The sequence below is a fragment of the Pan troglodytes genome, chromosome 1 (genome assembly GCF_028858775.2).
Source record: "Pan troglodytes isolate AG18354 chromosome 1, NHGRI_mPanTro3-v2.0_pri, whole genome shotgun sequence".
In the NCBI taxonomy this organism is placed as follows: Eukaryota; Metazoa; Chordata; class Mammalia; order Primates; family Hominidae; genus Pan; species Pan troglodytes.
In genome coordinates, this window is record NC_072398.2 from 217,973,853 (window position 1) to 217,988,958 (window position 15,106).

The 15,106-nt window shown below is 44.4% G+C and overlaps 1 pseudogene; it reads right to left on the reverse strand.

The window, feature by feature from the left end:
* Positions 1–10,572: 10,572 nt before the first annotated feature.
* On the reverse strand, positions 10,573–13,537 carry LOC129143364 (PRAME family member 10-like; annotated as a pseudogene).
* Positions 13,538–15,106: the final 1,569 nt, after the last annotated feature.

The following is a 15,106-nucleotide window of genomic DNA, read 5'->3' on the forward strand; positions in this document are numbered from 1 at the left end:
TGCGGTGGTCTGCGCCTATAGTCCAAGCTACTAGGGAGGCTGAGGCAGGAGGATCGCTTGAACCCAGGAGGCAGAGGTTGCAGTGAGCTGACAATACACCACTGAACTCCAGCCTGGAAAATACGCTAGATTCAAAAAAAAAAAAAAAAAGAAAAAAAGAAAAAAAGAAAAAGAAAAAGAAAAAAGAGAGAAAGAGAACTACATTTGATTCGTCTTCTTCCCAGTTAATCCTGATTGGATTTTTGGGTTTCTTCCAGATTTACTGATGGAATTAGATATTCATCCATCAAAGTGAAAGATTTAGGGTTAGGGTGAAAGTCCAGGACTCCTTCACTGATTCCCTCCACAAACATGGAGTTTTACTAATATGTGTCCTTCACAGTCCTGAGTGTGAGATAGGGAAGGGTTGAATCTCTTCCTGATATTAGACAGAAAGAAAAAACTTGAAAGTATCTTTGTTGAGGGATCCTTGGCCACGTCAAATTTATCAAAATATTTCAGAGTTAAAACAGTTTTCAAAGACAGAGATGACAGTCCCTAAGAAAACACAGTAGAAATCTTCATGTATCTAATGATCACCTGGGTGGTATCATCTAATATTTTTTGGTGTGGGTGAAGCTAAGTCTCACTTTGTCGCCCAGGGTGGAGTACAGCGGTGCCATCTCAGCTCACTGTAACCTCCACCTCTGAGATTCAAGCAATTCTCATGCTTCAGCCTTCCACGTAGCTGGGATTACAGGCATGCACCCCCACGGCAATGTCTCCATTTGGGTGAAAGAGGATGTGATTGGTTTAAAATTAAGGTCAAAGATCCTTTTTGATTGATTTTGTTTTTGTTTTTTGGACAGGGTCTCTCTCTTTTGCCCAGGCTGGAGTACAGCAGTGGTGTGAGCATGGCTCACTGCAGCCTCAATCTTCTGGGCTCAAGTGATTCTCCCACACCAGCCACCCAAATAGCTGGGACTACAGATGCATGTCACCATGCTCGGCTAATTAAAAAAAAAAGTAGAGGCCAAGCACCTGTGACTCACAGCTGTAATCCCAGCACTTTGGGAGGCCAAGGCAGGTGGATCACTTGAGGTCAGGTGTTTGAGACCAACCTGGTCAGCGTGGTGAAACCCCACCTCTACTAAAAATACAAAACTTAGCCAGGCATGGTTTCAGATGTCTGTGACACCAGCTTCTGAGAATGGAGACTGAGGCATGAGAATTGCTTGAACCCAGGAAGTAAACGTTGCAGTGAGTTGAGATCGTGCCACTGCACTCCAGTCTGGGCAACACAGTGAGACTCCATCCCCACCCTCAAAAAAAAAAAAAAAACGTTGTGTAGAGGAGGGTTTTTGTCATGTTGCCCAGGTTGGTCTCAAACCCCTGGGCTGAAATGATCCTCCCACTTTGGCCTCCAAAAGTGTTGGGGTTAAAGGCATGAGTCACTGCTCCCTTCAAGAATTTTAAAATGGCATCAGCCAAAGCACAATCAACTTTTTTGAAATAAAGACAGAACTGCATTTAGAGGAAAAAATTCAAAGCTTCAAATTGTTCATATATATATAAAAAAAGGACAGGATATAGCTCTGTGCCATCGTAGGCTGCACTGTCACCATCCCAGACCGACTGACTCTAGGTCAGATGGGAGTGTCCTTACAGAAATTAGTGACTTACCAGATCTGGATGTAGTTTAGAAGGTGCTCAGACCTCAGGAAGAACCAGGCAGGAACTCCAGGCTTGAAGACTTTGGGTCTCTCCTGTGGGTCTTTAGAAGCTTTTATTGACCTTTCTAATCACAACTCCCACCCACGCCCCTCCACGTATCCGCTGCTAGCTTCCAATCAGAAAATGATATCTGATTGCATTTGTCAAGCTCCACCCAGTTAATCCTGATTGGGTTTTTGGCTCTCCCCAGATTAATGGATTGAGTCAGATATCCATTCACATCACATATCTATATTCAGTTTGTGAAGCAAGAAATTGACAGTGTTAGGGATAGGGTAGAAGTCAAGAATACATTCATTCAAGGCCAGTCGAAGTGGCTCACACCTGTAATCCCAGCACTCTGGGAGGCAGAGGCAGGTGGATTATCTGAGGTCAGGAGTTTGAGACAAGCCTGGCCAACATGGTAAAACCTTACCTCTACTAAAATTACAAAAATTAGCCAGGTGCGGTGGTCTGCGCCTATAGTCCAAGCTACTAGGGAGGCTGAGGCAGGAGGATCGCTTGAACCCAGGAGGCAGAGGTTGCAGTGAGCTGACAATACACCACTGAACTCCAGCCTGGAAAATACGCTAGATTCAAAAAAAAAAAAAAAAAAAAAAAGAAAAAAAGAAAAAGAAAAAGAAAAAAGAGAGAAAGAGAACTACATTTGATTCGTCTTCTTCCCAGTTAATCCTGATTGGATTTTTGGGTTTCTTCCAGATTTACTGATGGAATTAGATATTCATCCATCAAAGTGAAAGATTTAGGGTTAGGGTGAAAGTCCAGGACTCCTTCACTGATTCCCTCCACAAACATGGAGTTTTACTAATATGTGTCCTTCACAGTCCTGAGTGTGAGATAGGGAAGGGTTGAATCTCTTCCTGATATTAGACAGAAAGAAAAAACTTGAAAGTATCTTTGTTGAGGGATCCTTGGCCACGTCAAATTTATCAAAATATTTCAGAGTTAAAACAGTTTTCAAAGACAGAGATGACAGTCCCTAAGAAAACACAGTAGAAATCTTCATGTATCTAATGATCACCTGGGTGGTATCATCTAATATTTTTTGGTGTGGGTGAAGCTAAGTCTCACTTTGTCGCCCAGGCTGGAGTACTGCGGTGCCATCTCAGCTCACTGTAACCTCCACCTCTGAGATTCAAGCAATTCTCATGCTTCAGCCTTCCACGTAGCTGGGATTACAGGCATGCACCCCCACAGCCATGTCTCCATTTGGGTGAAAGAGGATGTGATTGGTTTAAAATTAAAGTCAAAGATCCTTTTTGATTGATTTTGTTTTTGTTTTTTGGACAGGGTCTCTCTCTTTTGCCCAGGCTGGAGTACAGCAGTGGTGTGAGCATGGCTCACTGCAGCCTCAATCTTCTGGGCTCAAGTGATTCTCCCACACCAGCCACCCAAATAGCTGGGACTACAGATGCATGTCACCATGCTTGGCTAATTAAAAAAAAAGTAGAGGCCAAGCACCAGTGACTCACAGCTGTAATCCCAGCACTTTGGGAGGCCAAGGCAGGTGGATCACTTGAGGTCAGGTGTTTGAGACCAACCTGGTCAGCGTGGTGAAACCCCACCTCTACTGAAAATACAAAACTTAGCCAGGCATGGTTTCAGATGTCTGTGACACCAGCTTCTGAGAATGGAGACTGAGGCATGAGAATTGCTTGAACCCGGGAAGTAAAGGTTGCAGTGAGTTGAGATCGTGCCACTGCACTCCAGTCTGGGCAACACAGTGAGACTCCATCCCCACCCTCAAAAAAAAAAAAAACGTTGTGTAGAGGAGGGTTTTTGTCATGTTGCCCAGGTTGGTCTCAAACCCCTGGGCTGAAATGATCCTCCCACTTTGGCCTCCAAAAGTGTTGGGGTTAAAGGCATGAGTCACTGCTCCCTTCAAGAATTTTAAAATGGCATCAGCCAAAGCACAATCAACTTTTTTGAAAAAAGACAGAACTGCATTTAGAGGAAAACATTCAAAGCTTCAAATTGTTCATATATATATAAAAAAAAGGACAGGATATAGCTCTGTGCCATCGTTGGCTGCACTGTCACCATCCCAGACCGACTGACTCTAGGTCAGATGGGAGTGTCCTTACAGAAATTAGTGACTTACCAGATCTGGATGTAGTTTAGAAGGTGCTCAGACCTCAGGAAGAACCAGGCAGGAACTCCAGGCTTGAAGACTTTGGGTCTCTCCTGTGGGTCTTTAGAAGCTTTTATTGACCTTTCTAATCACAAGTCCCACCCACACCCCTCCACGTATCCGCTGCTAGCTTCCAATCAAAAAGTGATATCTGATTGCATTTGTGAAGCTCCACCCAGTTAATCCTGATTGGGTGTTTGGCTCTCCCCAGATTAATGGATTGAGTCAGATATCCATTCACATCACATATCTATATTCAGTTCGTGAAGCAAGAAATTGACAGTGTTAGGGATAGGGTAGAAGTCAAGAATACATTCATTCAAGGGTGGGCGAGGTGGCTCATACCTGTAATTCCAGCACTTCGGAAGGACAAGGCGAGTAAATCACCTGATGTCAGGGGTTCAAGAGGAGCCAGGTCAAAAAGGTGAAACCCCGTCTCTACAAAAATACAAAAATTAGCTGGGCATGATGGCAGGCACCTGAAACCCAGCTACTTGGGAGGCTGAGGCAGGAGAATTGCTTGAACAAAGGAGGCAATGGTTGCAGTGAGCCAGAATTGTGCCACTGCACTCCAGTCTGGGTGACAGAGGGACATTCTGTCAAAAAATAAAAAAATCTTTCATTCATGAACTCCACAAACACTGATGGTATTTTACTAATATGTGAACTTCATAGTCTTGAGTGTGAGGCAGGGAAGGATTTGATCTGTTTACGACATTAGACAGAAAAATAAAATCTGAAAGTAGTGTTGTTAGGAGATCCTTGGCCACATCAAAATATAAAAATGCTTTATACTTTAAAACGCTTTCTAAAAACAGAGGAGTCATCCCTACGAAATCAGAATGAAAATCTCAATGTATTGAATGGTCTTCGGGATTTTGTATAACCTAAGGTAGCACATTACATGCTCGTTCTGGTGGAGGAGAGGTGCCACTGAGGGCGTGAGTGGTCTCAGGGCTTAGGTTAAGCCTTCTTTGGAAGAAATTGAAACCACATCGATAAACTTTATAAATTTAATCAGTGAAGAAGGGAGGGAGAGAAACAAAAATAACCAAGCTTGCAACACATTCAGCATTCATCAGGACGTCTTCTTGCTCTCTGACCTGGTTCCTCATGGTTGCTGGCAACCTACTGTTCCAAAATCATATAGACCTTAGATTACGGTTCCCCTTAACTTCCCTGCAGACAACGTTTCAAGCATTGCAAAACATTAACTTTTTCATCTGAGATATTCTTTCAGGTTCTGCATGTCAGTGAAACTACTGATGCCAGCTGATCTGAAGGGCCCTGCAAGGCACCAACTCACCAAAGAATGCAGTTTCTACATCCTGTTGACTTCTTCCCTCTTACCGCTACCCCAACTTTCCGGCCCCTTGCTATCCAGCATCCACTGGAAACCCTCAGTACTCCTTGGGGAGATGAATTTGAGGATCTCCTCCTAGCTTCTCATTCTGCCACCTTGTGATCATTAAACTCTCTGCTGCAAACCCTGCAGTCTCAGAATATTGCTAAGCTACTGTGCAGCAGGCATAGGAACCTGATGGTTCTGTAATAAAGTCATGTGAAAATTACAAATGGGAAGTGAGGGTGGAGCTGGTCAGGGTTGAGCTGGGTTTTTAATGGGAACCTGGGAGTGAACTAAGACTTGCTGAACATGTTGGGGGTTATTGAGTGGGTGTAAGAGGAATCTATCTAACATTGCACTGATGCCCTTTTGGTTTTAATCCTTATGACCAAGTATGAGTCTTTCAAAACAATTTGTATAATCCTCCTTATTTTTCCTTTCAAAACCTTCAACTTCCTTTATCTCCCCAAATAATCTCACATCTATTCCCATTTCTTTGCTTACTTCATAATAAACATTTTTTTTTTTACAGAGTCTTCTTCTCTGTTAAGTAGACCATATATGTTGTTGCCACACAAGATTCGCAACCTGGTTCTATGGACAGAAAGGGTCAAAAGGATCCCATTCCTCAACAGCTGGGGGTGATGTAAAGGTCATGGTTATTCTTTGTCATATCTGCACCTGCATATTGCCAGTGAAAACTTGCAGGTCACATTGGGCAGGCTTCCAAATTCACCACCTGTGGAAGGTCTTTTGCTTGGCTTACATCCTGTCCCTGAGTAAAGAGTCTGATCGTGACTTCATGAGTGCTTCAAACTCTACAAGTATTGATGAAGGCTTCCACCCACTGACAGTGAGAAGGCACTGATTTGATGCTGATCATGAAGTTTTGCTGGTTGTCTTGCAAGGAATATGTTTTATTCTTTTATCTTGTCATCTAAAGCCAATGATTGTAACCTCTGTATTGTCCCTTCCAATGGAAAAAACGAAAACAAAAACTCAACTCTATTTGAGCCTTGTCAGGTCAATAAAACAAAAGAAAATTTAAAAAAATAATTGATAGGAGGAGTCCCATTCCCAGCCCGGGCAATAGAGTGAGACTCCATCTCAAAAGGAAAAAAAAAGGCCGGGCACGGTGGTGGCTCACACCTGTAATCCCAGCACTTCAGGAGGCCAAGGCAGGTAGATCACGATGCCAAAAAATTGAGACCATCCTAGCCAACATGGTGAAACCCTGTCTCTGCTAAAAATACAAAAATTAGCTGAGCATGTTGGCACCCACCCATAATCCTAGCTACTCAAGAGACTGAGGCAGGAGAGTCGCTTGAACTCAGGAGGAGGAGATTGCAGTCAGCCAAGATTTCACCACTGCACTCCAACTTGGTGACAGAGCAAGACTCCGTCTGAAAACGAACAAACACAAACGAACAAACAAACAAAGAAAAAATCTGGAAAAATAAATTCTGAAAGAATTTCCATCTCTATGAATTCATCTTCAGAACTGATAGCATTTCCTGCTTGGCATTTTTTGCCTACATTTTTGGCATAAGATCTATCAACAAAAAGTATGAACCCAGGTTTGTGTAATGGAATATCTTAAACATCAATAGGAGGAGTCAATAGTTCTGATGCCACACACACAGGTATGGTCTTCTCCATCATCAGGAAATGGTAACCAAGTGGTAGAGTTTTCCAGAGTGTAGCATTTGAAATGGAGATTTGAAGGTGACAAGGAAAGGATTTTGTAAGACATTAGTGTACAAGTTGAGCAATGTTGGTTCCTGTCACAATATTTTTATTGATTTATTTAATTTATTCATTTATTTTTTGAGATGGAGTCTCGCTCCGTCACCAGGCTGGAATGCAGTGGCACGATCTCAGCTCACTTTGACCTCTGCCTCCCCGGTTCAAGCAATTTTCCTGCCTCAGCCTCCTAAATAGCCGGGACTACAGGTGCATGCCACTACACCTGGCTAATTTTTTGTATTTTTAGTAAAGATGGGGTTTCACCATGTTAACTAGGATGGACTCAATCTCCTGACTTCGTGGTCTGCCCGCCTCGGCCTCCCAAAGTGCTGGGATTACAGGCCTCAGCCACCATGCCTGGTCGGTTCACATCAAAATTTAAGAGGTATTCAATTGCATATGAAACTTGTAGGCAAAGTTTATTTCTTTTTTCTTTAAAGCATTAATTAATTTATTCATTTATAACGTATTTATTTATTAATTTTTTTTTGAGATGGAGTTTCACTCTTGTTTTCCAGGCTGGAGTGCAATGGTGCGATCTCGGCTCACTGCAACCTCTGCCTCCCAGTTCAAGTGATTCTCCTGCCTCAGTCTCCCAGTTAGCTGGAATTACAGGCACAGGCCACCACACACAGCTAGTTTTTGTATTTTTAGTAGAGAGAGAGTTTCACCATGTTGCCCAGGCTGGTCTGGAACTCCTGACTACAGGTGATGCACCCACCTCGGCCTCTGAAAGTGCTGAGATTACAGGCATGAACCACCGTGCCCGGCCTACACTCATCACTTTTAATACTTTCTACATCACATGAAGAAGAAGAGCAGAAACACTTGAGTACTTCATGAAGGTCAAGGTTGGCATGAGTTTGGATTCCAATATGATCAATTTCTGCTTTTAGGGAAACAAGCAGTTCAGGTTAAGGAAGGTCAGGAAACTCTAGGGTTTTCTCTCCCTCCAAAGAAAGCTTTACGCATCACCTTAACAGAGAAAGCAAATCTCATCCCCATGTTGTCACTTAATAAAAAGCCACACTTTCCTAAAAATGGTCCAAATGTCATTTGGACTGCTTCAAACACAGGGATTTTCTGAACTTCATGTGAAACCCCTCCTCAGAAATATTTTCCTTTCTCCAAGGGATTTGCTGATATATTGGCTGTAAACTGGATATGGCAGCCCTGGTTTCCACCAATACTGTACCTAAGTCTGCAATGATCTTAATCTCAGCTTCTCCATTTTTATTTAAAGCTATTATAGAAAACAATTTACCAGAGAGTTATTTTAAATTCCATCAATATGGAGGCATCAGAAATGTCCTCTAGCCAGATGTGGTGGCTCATGCCTGTAATCCCAGCACTTTGGGAGGCTGAGGTGGGGGAATAACCTGAGGTTGGGAGTTGGAGACCAGCCTAACCAACATGGAGAAACCCTGTCTCTACTAAAAATACAAAATTAGCCAGCTGTGGTGGTGCATGAATGTAATCCCAGCTACTTGGGAGGCTGAGGCAGGAGAATCACTTGAACTCGGGAGGTGGAGGCTGCAGTGAGCTGAGATCCCACCATTGCACTCCAGCCTGGGCAACAATAGTGAAACTCTACCTTAAAAAAAAAAAAAAAGGCAGAAAAGTAAAGAAAAACAAAAAAGAAATGTCCTCTAATGTGAACAACCTCTGGGACAAAAGCCTTCTGTCCAATAGACACCTGGTGCATAGGTGGACAATTTTCATTCCAATGGCCTGTTTCAAAGGTGGCAGGCAACTCTAGCAGGGTTTCTGTGTTTACACCAAACTGGATTTGAGTTTTAATAGTAAGGGGAGCTCCCCCATAAAAAACCAACAGAAAATAATGGATGCTATGAAGAATATGGAGAAATGAGAACCCTGGTACAACATTGGTAGTTATGTAAATTAGTACAGCTACTATGGAAAGCAGTATGGAGTTTCCTCCAAAAAATAAAAATAGGATTACCATATAAACCATAAATCCCACTGCTGGATATATATCCAGAAAAAAAAAAGAAATATATCCATGAGATATCTACACTACCATGTTGGTCAGGCTGGTCTCGAACTCCTGACCTCAAGTAATCCACCTGCCTCAGCCTCCCAAAATTCTGGGATTACCGGCATGAGCCACTGCACTCAGCCTGCACTCTCCTATTTATTGCAGCACTATCTACAATAGCCAAAATTTGGAATCAACATACGTGTCCATCAACAGATGAATGGATCAAGAAAATGTGGTAAACATACACAACAGAATATCATTGAGCCGTAAACATGAAGGAAATCCAGTTATCTGCGACAACATGGATGGAACTGGAGGGCGTTATGTTGGGTGAAGTAAGCCAGATACAGAAAGACAAACATGGCATGTTCGCACTCACATTTGGGAATTAAAAAACACGAAACTTAAAAATAGTAAAATGACGGTTATCAGAAGCTAGGAAGGGTACTGGGAAATAGAGAATAAGAAGGGGATGGTTAATGGGAACAAAAACAGAGACAGGAATAAGATCTGGGGTTTAGTAGCACAATAGGGCAACTCATGTTGACAATAGTTCGTAGTAAATTTCTACATAATTAAAACAATGGAATTGGAATGTTGCTAGCAGAAAGAAATGATAAATTCTTGAGATGGTGGATATCCCAGTTACCATGATTTGAATATTACGCATTTTATGCTTGTATCAGAATATCAGGCCAGGTGCAGTGGCTCATGTCTACAATCCAAGCACTTTGGGAGGCTGAGGCAAGTGCTTTTCCTGAGGTCAGGGGTTGGAGACCAGACTGGCCAACATGGTGAAACCACCTTTCTACTGAAAATACAAAAATTAGCCAGGTGTGGTGGTGGTTCCTTGTAGTCCCAGCTACTCGGGAGGCTGAGGCAGGAGAGTTGCTTGAACCCAGGAGGCTGATTTCTAGAGACTTCTGATACATAAATGTCTAAAACAGGTTGATCAATCGTGGAAGACACCAGAAAGTTTCCATTCAGGTTCCATTTATTTTTGACATTTTTAAATAACCATCCTTGCGGTGGTAACTCCTGCATCAGTCTACAACTTCAGGCTCCATTTCTGAGTCTAGAACACAGGTCCCTGAAGGCCTCATTGCTTCCAAGTCAGCATTTTTAACCCAGTCCTGCCCCCGGCTGAGTCACCTTTGTTTTTCCACTCACGGTGAGCAGGTGCCTGAAACACACAGCTGTGTGCTTCCTTTAAGAAACGGCTGACCGGCCCCGGCTGCACACACTTGTAAACCTGGAACTGTGGAAGCCCAAGGCGGTCAGATCACTTGAGGTCAGGAGTTAGAGGCCAGCCTCCGCCAACATTGTGAAACCCTGTCTCTACTAAAAATACAAAAATTAGCCGGGCTTGGGGCCCACACCCATGACACCAGTTACTTGGGAGGCTGAGGCAGGAGAATGACTTGAACCCAGGAGGTAAAGCTTGCCATGAGCTGAGATTGTGCCACTACACTTCATCCTGGGGGACAGAGTGAGACTCTGTCTCAAAAATAAAATAAAATAAAATAAAAATATAAACAATTAAATTAAATTCAAATAAAAAATGCACCCATGTACAAGATTTTAGTTCCCAAGTGTCCGGAAGAAAGCTTATCCATCCCACTAACCAGGCCTTCCCTAGGAGCAAAGATGGAACTCCAGTTTCTCAGATGGCCATGAGCCACAGGAAGGGCAGTGGGTGGGACCAAAGAAGATCCTCCTGTTCTGCCTGACTTCCCTGAGTGTACGCGTCAGCTCAGCCCGAATTGGGGTGAGGATCTCCCAATTGGCATGACCCCTGTTGTCAAGATACTCCAGAGGCGCAGGATACATGTCCAGGCCTAACTTGCTCAGCCTGCCTGTGTGACGCAGCAGATCTTTCAGAGCATTCGTGGATGTCTGATTTCCATGAAAGTAGAAGGTGGTGAGCTGGGAACAGTGGCTCAGGGCAGGCAGGGGGACCCTGAGTTGGGGGGCCTGGATCCGACAGTTCTCTGAGACGAGGGTCTTCAGAGTAGCAGCAACTTTCTCCAGCAGAACTCCAAGGGGCTCAAGATTGGTGGTCCCCGTCAGGATATGAATCAGACACAGCTCCTTTAGCTGACTGAGGCTTGGGCACTGAGACAGACACTCCATGTCCCGATCAGTTAGGTAAGCATCACTGAATATAAAGGCCCCCAAGGGGTTCTTGAGGTACCTGGGGAGAGCAAGAAGTTAGTTATGGGCGATGGTGCCAGTTAGAGGAGGGGGGTGGGAAATCATCTCAATGGTAAACTTGAAGTGGGCATTGAGTAATTCTGCACCTTACTACCACACAGGTGTTATAGTAACTGCAACGGGGAAGCCTGTTTCACCCAAACACAAGTTTGTTCCCATCACCAGATGATGGTCTGCATGCAAGGTGCTGCCTGATGAAGACTCAGATCATTCAGGGGCAGCTCTATTTTAGGCTCCGTCCTTTCAGCCTCGCTTGTGTGATTGGTACCACTCTCACACCTACTCCCTCACCCTCCATCCCAGAAGCATGCACTTCCCATATCAATTACCTTTCCTGGAGTTCAAAACAACCTTTCACAGACAGGGAATTACAGACAGGATCATTGGTGTTTATTAAGCTGCTGAGGATGGAGCTTCTACTGTGAAATGCACAGGTTTCATGCACTTTCCCTTCTTCTTTTTCTTTTCTTTTCTTTTCTTTTTTTTTTTTTGACACAGAGTCTCACACTGTAACTTAGGCTGGAGTGCAGTGGCACAATCTCAGCTCACTGCAGCCTTCACTTCCCTTGCCTCAGCCTCCCAAGTAGCTGGGATTACAGGTGCCTGTCACCATGCTCAGCTAAATTTTGTATTTTTAATAGAGATAGGGATTCACTGTGTTGGCCAGGGTGGTCTGAAACTCCTGACCTCGTGATCTGCCTGCCTCAGCCTTCCAAAGTCCTGAGATTACAGACGTGAGTCATCGCACCAGACTGCACTTTCCCTTCTTTCATACCCTCCTGTTTATGAAGAATACGTTTTCATCATATTAACTTTATACACACTTCCTAAGGAGGAATTCACAAATGCACCTTCACTAGATCTGAACCCCCAACTAACTAGCTCCCTATACATCTCTCTCTGTAGCATCTACCCCAGGCCATCCCTCTGCCCTTATTTGAGTGGTCTTGTGATACCAACTTCAGGATATAGAACACTGAACAGCTTAATGAGTTGACATTCTAGCATCCCATTCCCTGTGACATCCCCAGTGGATGGCACACAGTAGATGCCCACTAACGTTTACTGTGAAAAAGAACAAAACTATGTGTTATGGTCTGCAGAGAAAGCCCACCATCGTTTCCTACCTGAGCAGGTGCTCCAGGTGCTCTTTGATATTACTGACCTTTCTTATATAATGCATCTGGGGCTAGGACAGGCAGAGGAATGGACAATCCAAGTCAGGAATGAACTGCCATTGGCCGCTCACGTATAACTCAGGCTCATAACCGAAGGCTAAAAAGTTTGCGAAGATTGCTCATCTGGCTTAGGTAAGGGGCAAACTTTCCTGTTTTATTGAGAGAGCACTTTTTCCAGACTTCCAACTCCTGGATACTGTCTGGGTATGTCTTTTCCAATAGATTTCTGAAACTTGAAGTTGGCATTGAGTAATTCTGCACCTTACTACAACACAGGTGCACTAGGCCTCTTCTGTAGTGGATCCACCTTCAGAGGTAGCTCAGGCATTCATCCTGTGTACTTTCCTCTAGGCAGAGGTCTATGAACACCTTCAAGGGCTGGCACTCTCCCATCCTTGGACAGTCCTCCACTGTCTTCCTCTTACTCATGGCTTCTGGGGAGCAGGGGAGGACCCTGGCTCCAGACCATATGGTCCAGAAATTCTCATCAACATCCCTCAAATCCAGCACTTGAAGTTTCCACCTCCTGTGCGTAACATAAGGGAAAAGCTCAGAATGTAGGCAAGGACCGACCCTTGACCTGAACTTTCACTCCACATCCAGGACATGAGTCAGCTGCTCCTGTCCCAGTGCTCCTCCTTCTGTCTTTTCTCCATCCCGTTCCCCCTTGGATTCTGCGTGGTACCCACTTCTAGTACCTTTACCTTCCACTGGGAGGAAGCAGGTTCCTGTTTCCTCAGTGGACTCTGTATGGTGAGCATTCCTTTTCCGGAGGATCTGGGCAATGGCCAAGGCCTCTCATGGGCACCATCAGAAGCCTCTGAGCCACCCTAGCTCCCACACACTGCCACTCCTCCTGAGCCAGCTGTCCCTTCCCTGGATGCCTGGACCCTTCCCACCAGGCCACCTGAGTCACCTCAACTGGGGCAAACCTTCTGGGACACTAGTGTATCAAGTCCCTTCAGCACAGCTCGCAAGGTCTCCAGATGAGGTGTCTTCATCAGGGATCCCAGAGGGAGGTGAAGGGAGGGCCAGGCCTGCACCATCAGCTTCAGGGCCTCACAACATCTCATGCTGATGGCCTCCATGAACATCAGAGGGGAGACCTCCCTGGGCAGCTAGTCCAGGGTGAAGATGGTCAAGAACTGGTTCCTAAGCAGGCTCTGCCCTGCCAGCTCCAGGAGTCTGGATGGGGCCTGGAGGCTCATTCTGACAAATCTGAAAGGAAAAACTCTACAGCACAATCCAGCAAAAAGGCAAGTTCCTCAGGCCGATCCCCTGCAACCCCCAATTCTCCCAGGGACCAAGTCATTTCTCTAGCATGTGTGAAAGAGCCCTCAGTTTACTCCAGTTCCTTTCTGCAATAAGTGGCCACAGAGACATAGTTCTACCCTTCTGGTACCATGAAGAATGTGTCCCAACTTCTAAAGAGCAGGCAAGATCCCTCCTAGTCCATGAATTATTAGCCACTGATCCACTAAACTCATAGCACTGGCAAATGTTACCGAGGATCTCTGAAGCTCAGATCTCATACCCAGCTACTCTTGTATTTTTTGACTTTTTGTAAAGACAGTGGGTTTCACTATGTTGTCCAGGCTGGTCTTGAACTCCTAGACTCAAACAATCCACCCACTTTGGCCTCCCACAGTGCTGGGATTGCAGGCATGAGCCTCTGCCTGGTCTCATTATTGAAAATTTCAGTGAGAAGCTTTGAAAGCTATGTGACAGTGTTATGCATCATTGGCAAGACACAGATGTTTCCAATACACACCTCTCACACATATTCAAAATGAACCACTTTGGCTGTGTGCAGTGACTCACACCTGTAATCCCAGCACTCTGGGAGGCAGAGGCAGGTGGATTATCTGAGGTCAGGAGTTTGAGACCAGCCTGGCCAACATGGTAAAACCCTACCTCTACCAAAATTAGAAAAATTAGCCAGGTGCGGTGGTCTGTGCCTATAGTCGAAGCTACTAGGGAGGCTGAGGTGGGAGGATCGCTTGAACTCAGGAGGCAGAGGTTACAGTGAGCTGACAATACACCGCTGCACTCCAGCCTGTGAAATAGGCTAGATTCAAAAAAAAAAAAAAAAAAGAAAAGAAAAGAAAAGAAAAGAAAAGAAAAGAAAAGAAAAGAGAGAGAGAGGGAGAACTACATTTGATTCGACTTCTTAAACTCTACACAGTTAATCCTGATTGGATTTTTGGCTTTCTTCCAGATTAACTGATTGAATTAGATATTCATCCATGAAAGTGAAAGATTTAGGGATAGGGTGAAAGTCCAGGAGTCATTCACTGATTCCCTCCACAAACATGGAGGTTTACTAATATGTGTCCTTCATAGTCCTGAGTGTGAGATAGGGAAGAGTTGAATCTCTTCCTGATATTAGACAGAAAGAAAGCAAACTTGAAAGTATCTTTGTTGAGGGATCCTTGGCCACATCAAATTTATCAAAATATTTCAGAGTTAAAACAGTTTTCAAAGACGGAGTTGACAGTCCCCAAGAAAACACAATAGAAATCTTCATGTATCCAATGATCACCTGGGTGGTATAATCTAATTTTTTTTGGTGTGGGTGAAGCTGAGTGTCACTTTGTCGCCCAGGCTGGAGTGCAGCAGCTCCATCTCAGCTCACTGTAACTTCCGCCTCTGAGATTCAAGCAATTCTCATGCTTCAGCCTTCCACGTAGCTGGGATTACAGGCATGCACCCCAACACCCATGTCTCCATTCGGGAGGAAGAATTACAGTGAGGATGTGATTGGTTTAAAATTAAGG